The 11,269-nt window shown below is 38.5% G+C and overlaps 1 long non-coding RNA gene across 1 annotated transcript; it reads left to right on the top strand.

The window, feature by feature from the left end:
* The first annotated feature begins 349 nt into the window (after positions 1–349).
* On the top strand, positions 350–1,761 carry LOC113744223 (uncharacterized). Its single transcript, XR_003461370.1, has 3 exons — positions 350–588; positions 989–1,141; positions 1,671–1,761. It is a non-coding gene; the product is annotated as an uncharacterized LOC113744223 (long non-coding RNA).
* The last annotated feature ends 9,508 nt before the right edge of the window (positions 1,762–11,269 follow it).

Here is an 11,269-nt window from a genome sequence, read left to right as displayed (position 1 = left end):
TAAAGAAGCAATTGCACAACCTTCCATGTTCAATTTACTTACGTGCATTTCAATTGCTTTTCTACAATAATGGAGAATAGATATACAAGGAAATTCTGATACAACAAACAACATTTTAGGCAGAGTCAGAAATGTAATTTAATGCTAGAGTATCCATAATTTCAATAGATTAGATTGAGAAAAACCTAGATTTTTAATAGGAAAATATAGAAGATGTGAGCAACCAATAAAAAGAAAAGAAAGAAAATTTCAAATTCAAGTTTGTTCCATTTTTGAATATAGTTCTAAATTCTAACAAAATTTAAAGCATATTAAACGATAGAGCACGTAGATTTTAAACGAGGTGCTGTTCTCATATCATTGTTTACCTTCTAGATTGTCAAGGGGCCAGTTTTCTCCTCCTCTTCAAGTGATTGATCAAGAATCGTCTTTGACAGTTTGATGGGTGCTTGAGTGATGGGCATCCCTGACTGTATCCCACCTGTCAGATTGGAATGAATTGTCCATCCCATCAAAGATCACCTTTGATCTTGCCAGTGGAGATAGTGGAAAGGCACAAGGCAGAGGACGCAGGTGAAAAAGCATCAAGTAAGACTGTGACTCTTACACCTTGTTTCCAGTCAATATCATTCTGTAGAATTGCCCACTCTTCCGAGTCATTTCACATGTGGAGTTTATGTGATACAGTTTAAAGGTCTTTTATTAGAACCTCGCATGATATGTTGAACACCTTGACAAGATGCCCACGTGACTGACTCAAGCTATAATCAAACCGCTTTGCTATCACAAGTAAACAAGGTTTCATGCAGACATGTCAAATTTTAAGTCAAGCAAGAGCGAGCATGACCTCTTTAACCTTCAGGTGCTTGTGCATAAATATGGAAGCAAACAGATTTACTGTAATCTGTCATGGGGTTTTGTAGTGTTTAAGTTGCCGGGCAGACTTAAACATGATTATCCTAAAAACAAATGTTTCTTCTCATTGCAGAACCCCTATAACCCTCACTGCTTGCCAACAACAAACATAGGGATGCGTGCCTGAATTACCACGTACACAGACTGGTGTTTGGAAGGCTTGATAGATAAGAGATTCATGGCGCTGCTTGAAAGAGCAACAGTGAAGCATCTAGGTGGTACAGAGGTAAAACACTCAACCACCTCTGCAGGGACCTGGGTTCAATTCCTGGCAGCTGTGCCTTCGCTCTAAAACAATAGGCATAGTGAGAGGCCAGCTAGGGATCTGATCCTGGTTGCTGCTAGCATCTCAAACTGGCTGGACTCTCAGTCCCACTGGGTAGTTACATTCTCCCAGTGAGAATTTCTGTCATGGCAGTGAAGGCCAGTGAACATTGTGAATGCATTGAGAACATACTGAGCCAAAGTGGTGTCTTGGAGGAAAAGGAGAGCACTATTACAACCTCATAGCTGACTGCCGACTCCTTGTTGTCAATGCTGCAATAATCTGTTAGAGTAAATCCACACTGCAAGAATCAGTGAATCAGTGAAGCTTTGAATAACTTTGTTGAGCTTGTTGGACTGAGACAGCCTATATCTGTTTGATAATGTCCAGTGATGAACAGCTGGTCTTTCTCGTACATTGAAGAAGCCACAGACCTGGTGACCACAGTTGTTTTTTGTGTTGTTTTAGTAGTTTTTCCTTGTCTTCACAGAGAGCTTGGGCAGGCTGGCTGTAAAGCCTTTTGAGACTGAATATGATTCATGGGCAATACAAATAAACTTGACTTACTTTGCTATTATCAGGGAATAAAGCTGTGCATCCCTCTGCTCCTTGGCTTGCTCTCAGCCTTCACAGCCATCTTAATATCATATGAGAATACACTTATGCGTGTTACACAGTTATGCAGAGACCAAATGTGACATATGCCTTGAAAACCATTTGTCACTGTCATTACATATCACAATCAAAATATGACCTACCAAGACCGTTTTGTGCCAAATTCAAGTATTGTGATCATTTCTGACTGTTTTTTCATTATAGGTAATCTATAGTCATTATGGTTAACCACAGCTATCATTTGTCATAATCTTCTCATCGCCATTCCTGGATCCATTTCATGGTTAGAGATCAGGCAGTAACAGGCGTATATATAACATTAGATGCGACTTGATCTTACACGGTGTCTCCTAGCTTATATTTGATCTATTTGGCGGTTAAAATGCTCATAACTGGTGTAACAAATAACCCTGATATCCTGCAGACATGATATTACAGTAAAATGCTTTGACGCAATTAAAATCTAATATTAATATCACCTTTGCATTCAGACTGCAGTGTTCAGCAAATTTACCTTTGCTTTGTACATTAGTGGGTTTTATGTGTTTCCCAGAATACCTTTCAGACTTAACAGTACACTCAATTCACCTGGACCTGCTGCATCCAGCTGTGTTTTATATGTACGTGGGAGGAGAGAGCAATATTTATGATTGATGACTTCAGGCAAGAAAAAAGCTAAAGCTGAAAAACCATACATGTCTTGTGGGTACACTGCATTATAGACTGCTGCTGATGAAAAACACCAGAACAGTATCTCGTTTTCCTCTTCAATGGATTGTTTTATATATGACTGCAGGATTGCCGAGCGTCAGTGGAAAATGGTGATTGTAAATATAAGCTTTTGCTGATTGAGATTTGAGCTCATTTTTTTTCTTATTTTTTCTTCAAACATGTAGTTTCCGTTTTCATATATCCATGTGATGAAATACCATCTAATGTTGGAAACCTTATAAGAGAAACATTATGACACATCGAACTCAGAGATACGTGGATAATTAGAAAAAGTTGCACTTTAGAGTAATTTACCTTTTTTTTTTCTACAGTCTTTTATATTTGCAACCATCTAGAGCTACATATTGCAATTATCCATGCAACGGCTGGTTGCTCATAGACCTATGTCTGGAACATCTGTCACAGTCAGCCAATGTGTTTACCAAGAACACAGCTCTGTCTCTACCAACTCCCCAGTGCAATGAGGCCACAGAGAGGGCTCGACCTCCATCATCCCTTCTCAGCTTCCAGCCTGTCCTTTCTTTAGTCTGCTGGTTCTGACCAGCAAGAAGGTGACTTGTGCTAATGAATTAACTGTCCAATTATAGATACGGCAGTTTCTCAGACATCCCCTTTCACTTACGCTCACTGGACTACCTGGATTCCTCTGGTTACCTCATTCAGTGTCTACAGATAACATAAGAGCACATTGCAGCAATCTGGCTGTTATTAAGGAAAACAACGCAGAAATAAAGGTACTTTCAGATGTAAATGACTGATTTTCTCAGGTGTACACAATGTGAATAGATACTGTCCCACGTATAGTCAAATTCTTTATTGAAAGACAATAAAATGTTGATGCCTTTTTATTTTTACCTACAGCTGTTGTGTCTGTATCTATGGAAGCTGCTGAATTTTCTTTTCTTTTTTTATTCTCTGCTCTGACAGTTAAAAAGGCATCTTGGCTTTTTTTTCATACCATAGCAGTACGTGCCTCATATTTGTCTCAATAACTCCTTTTAAGTACCTGCTGCTATGTGTTGTTTTCCCCTCATTATAGGAAAATTACTATTCTCCCTTTGTTTAGTAAGATATGGTGAACCTAATGTAGAGTAAAGAGTAAAGAGCCCCTTCCCTCGTGAGCCCTGTCTTTCTGTCAATCACATATAATTGGATCAACAACAGAAAGATATGGACAATTTATGAATCATTTCAGGGGAAAATGCTAAATAAAATGGACACAGACGCACGCACGCAGAGAGGAATGCAGGCATACACACACACAAATAACCATGTGCACAACAAAAGATGAGGAATGTGTACTGCTTTTTGAATATAATATACAGTATGTGAGAAGGGAAATACATAACTGTACTTCAAACCTGTAAAGAAATGACATCCTTATTCATGGTACTCCAAGCATAATAAAAGTTAAAATGTAGAACCTTCCACTCCGAGAGCATATAAACTTCTCAAGCTGCTCGTCAAACCCAGGCAAAATATATTTAATAACCGCACAGGTATTTTATGCACCAACACTTTTAGTGACTTTAAATTTGGTCCACTTGTAATGCTTCTTTATTAAAGGCTGCATTATTTTTGCCAAACATATGGAGTAAATGCTGAGTAGAGACTTGTGCATAATCTTGATGTGTAAACACAACCAGGGCAGCTTTTGTGTGCGGCTGGTGGTGAATCAGCACACTGAAACAAATGCAAAGCTATAAAGTGAAAACGACTCTGGCAATTTCAAAACACATTACAGGGCCACTTAGAAGATATGTATACATTTACTGCAAGATACACTGACAGGGGAAAGTGACAATTGTAAAGGAATATGTCACATGAAACACCTTTTTTTTAATTTCATTTTTCTAGTTAATTAAAGGTGGGAAGTTATATGACTGCACAACACAAACCAGATGTTAAGTCTTTCCAGTAGTGGCACCTAAACAAAGGAGAATTACACCCTGCTGGTACCTCGTCAGGCATCTTCACAGTATGTAAAAGCTGGAAGTGAAGCAGTGTCTGTAATAGGTGTCAAAACGCTATTCTGTAGAAACTTCATTCAGCGCAGAATATGATAAACACACCTTGTTCTGGCACTTTGTTACTGTCATCTACTGTAAAAACACCAAAATGTGTCAAATGGAATATGCACTTATTCATCATGCAGCTGTAACGAGTCCATCAGCTGCATCCTACAAAATAAATTCAGTTTTATAACAGAATGTTGCATCAGCAAATACAGGCTGTGTTGCTTTTCTAGCTTTCAAAACACAATTGTGGCATTGCAAGACATTATAATGCTTTAAGGATGCTGTAAAACAGAGCCAGATGCTAACCTGTTTTTAGGCAGACCCGGAACCATATATCTTTCTGAACCACATCAAGGAGGCATATTCTACCCGTAGCTTTCATTCCTCTAGGTCTATTTTTAAGTGAAGAGTTTCCATGGTAACCCGAGGTGCAGGTATTGCTTGTTGAAAGTGGTTTTTGAGGTCTAGCCACAGAGTTGGAATAGAATAAAGTCAGTAAGAACCAGAAACAACAACCCTACCTTCATTTTTTCTTTTTAGCTGCATAGGCGATGAGGACATGAAAGAGAAATGTTTGAACTAGTGATCTGTAGGAGACAGGTGGTAAGGGGGGGTGAGGAGACCTGTTGCTGGATAGATGCAAGCTAAGATCTGGCAGCCTTTGTGAGTTGGAAAGTTAGTCTCAGTTCCACTGTTTACCTTCAGGGCATTTGTCAGAGCTGGTCCAAATGTTCATTATGGTGTACACAGACGAAATCCACAATCTTAATTTGAAGTGCATCACAAACTGCTCCAGACATGTGGCAAAAAAATCACCTTCATGTTTTGTTTAAGGCAAAAGCAGAAAAAAAGAGATTGGTATTCAACCACTGAAGTGAAGGGGTGCATTGCAATGTCGTTCTCCTCCAAAGCCTCCATTTAAAAAAATGATGATTTTTCTGTCAGACAGCATTTCTTTACTGCTGTGATCGTGCTAAAAACTGGTCAAGGGAACAGGCTGCATTGATTATATTGACTGCCAGCAGCAACAATAGCAGAACCAAATTAATAGTTTTGGGAGTTATTCAATAATCAAAAGAAAGACCACTTCATCTTAACTCTATCACATAAATAGACTGCAAGTATCCCTCACAGATAGTTTGCATAATACACCTTCACACCACAGACAGAAACATTTTTTGTTCATGCTCTGGCCACTGAGATTTTGCCTTGTTGTATTCTTCTTGTATTCATGTATTCTTTGTCAACTGAAAATGCCCACAATACTCATTTAGGTGTTTAATTTACTGGCACGTTTGACATCTGTAGATTTCTCCTAAACTAATCAAAAGTAGGTGTTAGTAGATAATACCTCATTTGCATATTTACACATTGCAGAAAACTCCATGGGCAAAAAATAATGTCTTAATGTAACTTATCATCTGCGGAAGGTTCATGGTGGTTACAATTTTTACCCTATTCAGTGAAAGGATGTTTTCTCAAAATGAGTTTTTTGTCATGCTCAAGAATTTCCACATTTCCATTTACACTTACACACAGCAAACATTCCAGTTTTATTGTGTTCTGAAGGTTTTTTTTACAGCTGGGTTTGTTCATATATCACTCATAACCTATTCATAGAACATTGTATCCATAACATATATCACTCATAACCTATTCATAGAACATTGTATCCATAAAAACATGTTGACCGATAAAAGTAGATATCTATGGCATTATATTTGTGTCAAAAGTCGCACAAACGATCATTTCTGTACGCGCATTTTGTGTCACGCGGCACAAACGATCATTTCTGTACGCGCATTTTGTGTCACGCGTGCAGATTTCAACTGCCGTGCGCACTTATTTGATCGCGCGCACATATTCAGCAACAGAGTGAAGCCAGAGGCATGTGACAGCGAATAAAAGACAGCTGTGCAACTCATGAAACTGATTATACAATTTTTAAAGAGAAATTTCTCTGCGCACGTATAGATGACACAAATATAACGCCATAGATATCCAGAATAAAAATTCCCTCTGTAAAAACATCCAGTTACCATATCTCAACAAAATGTGAACTACAGATTTCTTTGTGGAAATGTATGCAAATTAGTACATAATAAATTAGATAACAAATAATTAGTGTATTTAAACAAAAAAGTTTTACCCTATTTACCTGTATTATTGAATGGAAATAGTCCACCTACATACAGTATGTTCACACTGCTTTATATCAAACGTATATACATTTTACAGTATGCAGGTTACATTGTAAAACAACTCAAATGGTGTAACCCTAATACACTGACATTTGCCAGTCAGCATTTTCCCTTTTTTAATGGCACTTGCTGTTAACCTCAAGTGTGACCTGAGAAATTGATCACTTATTGCCCAAATTTCCACATGTGCTTGACTGTAAGGGTCTGCAGGTATCCTTCTTAAGGCTTCTACTTAAATTTGAAATGTCAAACTTCTGTTGAAATGATGTTGAAATACTCAGTGTGTCATATTATTTATTTTGTATATTATTATGATATGGGTATCTATGGGAAAAGGAAAATCACACCAAACACCAGTATGAACAGCAGAGTTGTTTTAGGGCATCTGAAATGAGATGGAACACTGAAATGGCTTTTACACAAACGCTGTATCGAGGTGATATATAGTTGTGGGATTGGAAGTGACCTGTTAACATTGTTTGTAGAGCATCAACACAACCGGGAAGAAAAAGCTTCGCTCAGCTAAACAACAAGGAGAAGAAAGGCTGGATGTGACACCGACAATGGCATTTACAAATCATGAATAGCTTTTTATAACCTAGAGTCAGACTGTCAAGGAAAAGCAGTTACTTTTTGTAGTGCAAAGCCTGTCTGGCTTCAATATGTCTGATTACTCAAAGGAAATGTATCTCTGCCTGTCTGCCTTATTATTACTAATATTATTTGTAATTCCAGAAATGTCAGGGATTTATATAAAATGGGACATGACATAATAAACGATTCATTGTGTAAATTAAAAATGGCAGCTCAAAATAGCAGCACCAAACAATTGAACCTGTTACATAATCACTTTGTACTCTGGCTACAGCACTTAATGTAAAAGTTAAGGTAAGTTAAGTTAGCTGCTGCTTCGTTAGCCGGGCTGTTAATGTTTATACCGCCTGCATTTTGGAAGAGGAAGTTTTCAGGCACGGGACACAGGTGAATGCTGACGGGCAAGTGGGCAATGTAACCAGGATCAGCAGCCTTTATGGACATAATGGCATAGGCGATGAGACAGATGATGACGGAGGAAGTTAATAAGAGGAAAGGAGAGAGTGACCGAGCAAGAGGCTGCCAGACAAGAATAAATCTGGAGAGAACTTATTGAAATAAAAGGCTGCAAGACAGATGCCGAGCTGGGCTTCTTGCTGTTGGATTAGTACGTAATATTAGCTGGCTGCTTTGTCTTATGTTATTGCACTTAATTGATGTTTGGCTGTTAGCAAAGTTGTCGACTTACTAGCTTTTTTATCATAAATTATAAAGTCATAACAAATACACATAAACACAACTGTCCATATTTACAACAGCGGTGTTGCACTCTCAACCTGGGGGCACTAAATCACAAAACGGTCTACGCAGTGTTCCTTTATCAATATGGTCAATAATGAGGATTGATTCAAGACAGATCATGTATATTTGTTTCTGTTATATTTCATATGTTCATCTCAGCTATAGTTGTAGACACTAATATGAGGAAATACAGAGAAAAATCCAATTAAAAAAGGGTATGTTAAAAAAGCACCAGTGTTCTGTGTAGTTACTTGACAGTAATACAAGCAGACACAGAGTAGACATAAGCAGTTCCTCTCTTCAACAGTGCATTCATGTTGGAGGCTGTAATGGTCCAGAAATAGAAAAAAAAAATCAGTGTAGTTGTAGCTTTTACCATATAAAAGCCTGTCAGCATCTGGTCAGGATAATGCGTACAGTAAGTCACCTTACATGGCTGTCGCACAGACATTTAGGTTGGTTTCTTTACATACTTGCATTATTCAACATGAGAAATATTCATTTCATGTCAGCTGCACACATTGCAGCTTTAAAATGCTGTTTTTCTATGTAGAGCATCTTCACCCAGGCTGCAGATGCTTTGTGAAAGGATACTGTATATACTGTAGATCAGTTTCTCCAGAAATCTAGTGTACCTTGGCTTTTCCCTACGTTATATTTAGTCAAAGAGTATTATGAGTCATGCCCATTGTTTCGCTTTGCTGTACCTCTTGTGTTGCTAATCTGGCCAGTTGCTAAATCTCCGTTATTGTCCTGCTGCAGTGAGTCAGTCAGTTTCCAGGTATAGATTCATAATGTTTTGTTCGCCTCATGGTAATCTTATCTGTTCTTCTTTTCTTTTTTCTTTTTTTTGCCTTCCCCGCTTGTCTCCTCCACTCCCCACCAACCCCACAAAGGAAGGGAGTATTAATCAAAAGAACTGTGTCTCCCCATTCCCTCCTAATAAGTAGAGAGTGAATGCATGGCTGCTTCCATCACAAATAGCAATGAGACCTTAGACTCCATTACCACGGGTTTGTTAATTCATGAAGTGGGTTTCTTCATGCCCCCTCCTCTCAGAGGTCTCTGCTTTCACAAGCCCTCTTTTCTTACTCTGCTTGATTCCTGATATATTTCATACCCTCACACTTTCACTCCCCCAGTCTCATTGTCATATTTAAGGCAGAAGAACATTGTTTCATTTGGGAGTGCACCCAGTCCAAACCATGCCACACTTCATAATTCAGCAGTGTACACGGTACAAGTTATTTCTGGAAAGGCAGGAATAATGGAGAAGCAATTATGACACTTTGAGAGCCTTCTACCTGTTAATGGACTTAACTGACAGAAGGAGCAAGACATTCAACAACATTTAGCCTTAAAAACATATTTTCCATACACTTTTATCTGAAGACACTTGGCTTGCCTAAAAGGTTAGGGTTGCATTCGTGTTCTGTAGTTGGCACACTGTTCCTGAACTCTATCTAAGTAGTTAATCTGTTTCCAAAAAAGAAAATATTTCCTGGTATTGAATTTCTGTTTGTAACTGTGCAGGTTTTGTTCTCTGAAAGGTGTATACTGATAAGTAAAGTTAAGCAAATGTTCTGGCTCTGTTGATGTTTTATGCATGATTATATCATTTGTAATGCAGTAGCATTTCTTGAACTCCCTTTTATAATTGTAAACAATTAAAAGAGTAGTTTGACTTTCTGGCAAATATGCTTATTTAGTTTCTTGGCAAGCATTAGATGAAAAAATGATACTACTCTCCTGTCTGGGTGTTAAGCCAGTTAGCTTAGTACAAAGACTGGAAACACGAAAATTGTTAGTCTGGTTGGGTCCAAATGTAACAAAATCCCTTTTACCAGCACATTAATTAACACAGTCTAACTATTTTGTTTAATTTGTACTGGGACATATGCGCAACATTATTGCCTGGCGAGGTGTAATGACATCCTAGACTTTGTTTTAGATGTACTAGTGCTACTGGTTTTTGTTACTAGGTTTACCGCTATCTGTTGTTAAGTTAAAACATCAGACCATAGACATGTTTGTTCTGTCAAAATGTCTCTACTCTGCGTCCTCTGTCCTTGTGCTGCTCGGACGTGGTAGTCCCCTCTTCACTGTTGCTTCAGGTTTAAAAGTCCACCATAGGTGTCAGAAAATATTCTGTTAATACTCATTCCCACAGACTGGACTGATCCACCAGTGGTCCGGCTGCCATTCAGATCTGTATTTTGGCAGCCTCTTCCTTTTTACAGTTGGCCTTGAGCTGGAGGCTATTGGCCGACATTTTAATCCATAACCAGGGCAACAATGACGTTGAGTGACAGACAACTTGCCTGTCATTCTAGGTCATTCTGATTTACTTCTCCACTATGTTTCATGAAACTCTTTTGGCTCTATTACTTCTCCTGTCAAGCACATGAAAACGTAGTATATGTAATGTGTGCATGAAAATACAGGACAAATCATGTCCCATATTGATTCAGTAAGGGACAGTATATTTTGTTGTCCAATTCAGGATGATGCAGTCAGGTTAGCTATTTCCCCCCTGTTTTCATTCTTTGTGCTAAGCTATGCCCACTGGCTGTTGGGAGCTTCATATAGAGAGTAGTATCAATCTTCTTATCTCACTTTTAAGTCATTTAATTGCCAAAATGTCACGCTGCACCATTAAAAGACAGAAAAGAATCAAAAGTTTGAACCCATCCTGGACCCTGAAGTACCTTTGTAGGCTATATTGGAGGACTTTATTCAAACAATAAAAGTATTTGTTTCATAATATTATTTTTATAATTAAACTAAACCATATTAATTTAGCTATGTCAGTGATCCAGCAGTAGACAGTGCAGGTAAAAGGCTGTTAAATTTTTTTCTTGGATTGTTCAACTGGCTGCTCTTAACACAATAATATCTGCTACCTGCATGGCCTGTGGCTATTGCGCCTCAGCCTTCCTGCTGTCACTGACACAGATTGAGGGCCCCAGTAATATTTGCAGAGCTCATTTGCACTCTGTATGGCACATGAAATTGCCATTGACTGCAATCTTGCAAGCTCTCAATGGCCTCACATCGACAGTGCTTGTTAAAACCACACCATGAATAAGTCCTAGGATAGGGACACATGCCTCAGGGGAGTCGGAGATGGCTAACAAGCACATTAGGTATGGCAACTATGTTGTGCACATTGTTTACACCCACACTCA

The sequence above is a fragment of the Larimichthys crocea genome, chromosome III, assembly GCF_000972845.2.
Source record: "Larimichthys crocea isolate SSNF chromosome III, L_crocea_2.0, whole genome shotgun sequence".
Lineage (NCBI taxonomy): Eukaryota > Metazoa > Chordata > Actinopteri > Sciaenidae > Larimichthys > Larimichthys crocea.
The sequence above is the reverse complement of the archived record's forward strand: the minus strand, read 5'-3'. Positions and strand labels throughout refer to the sequence as shown.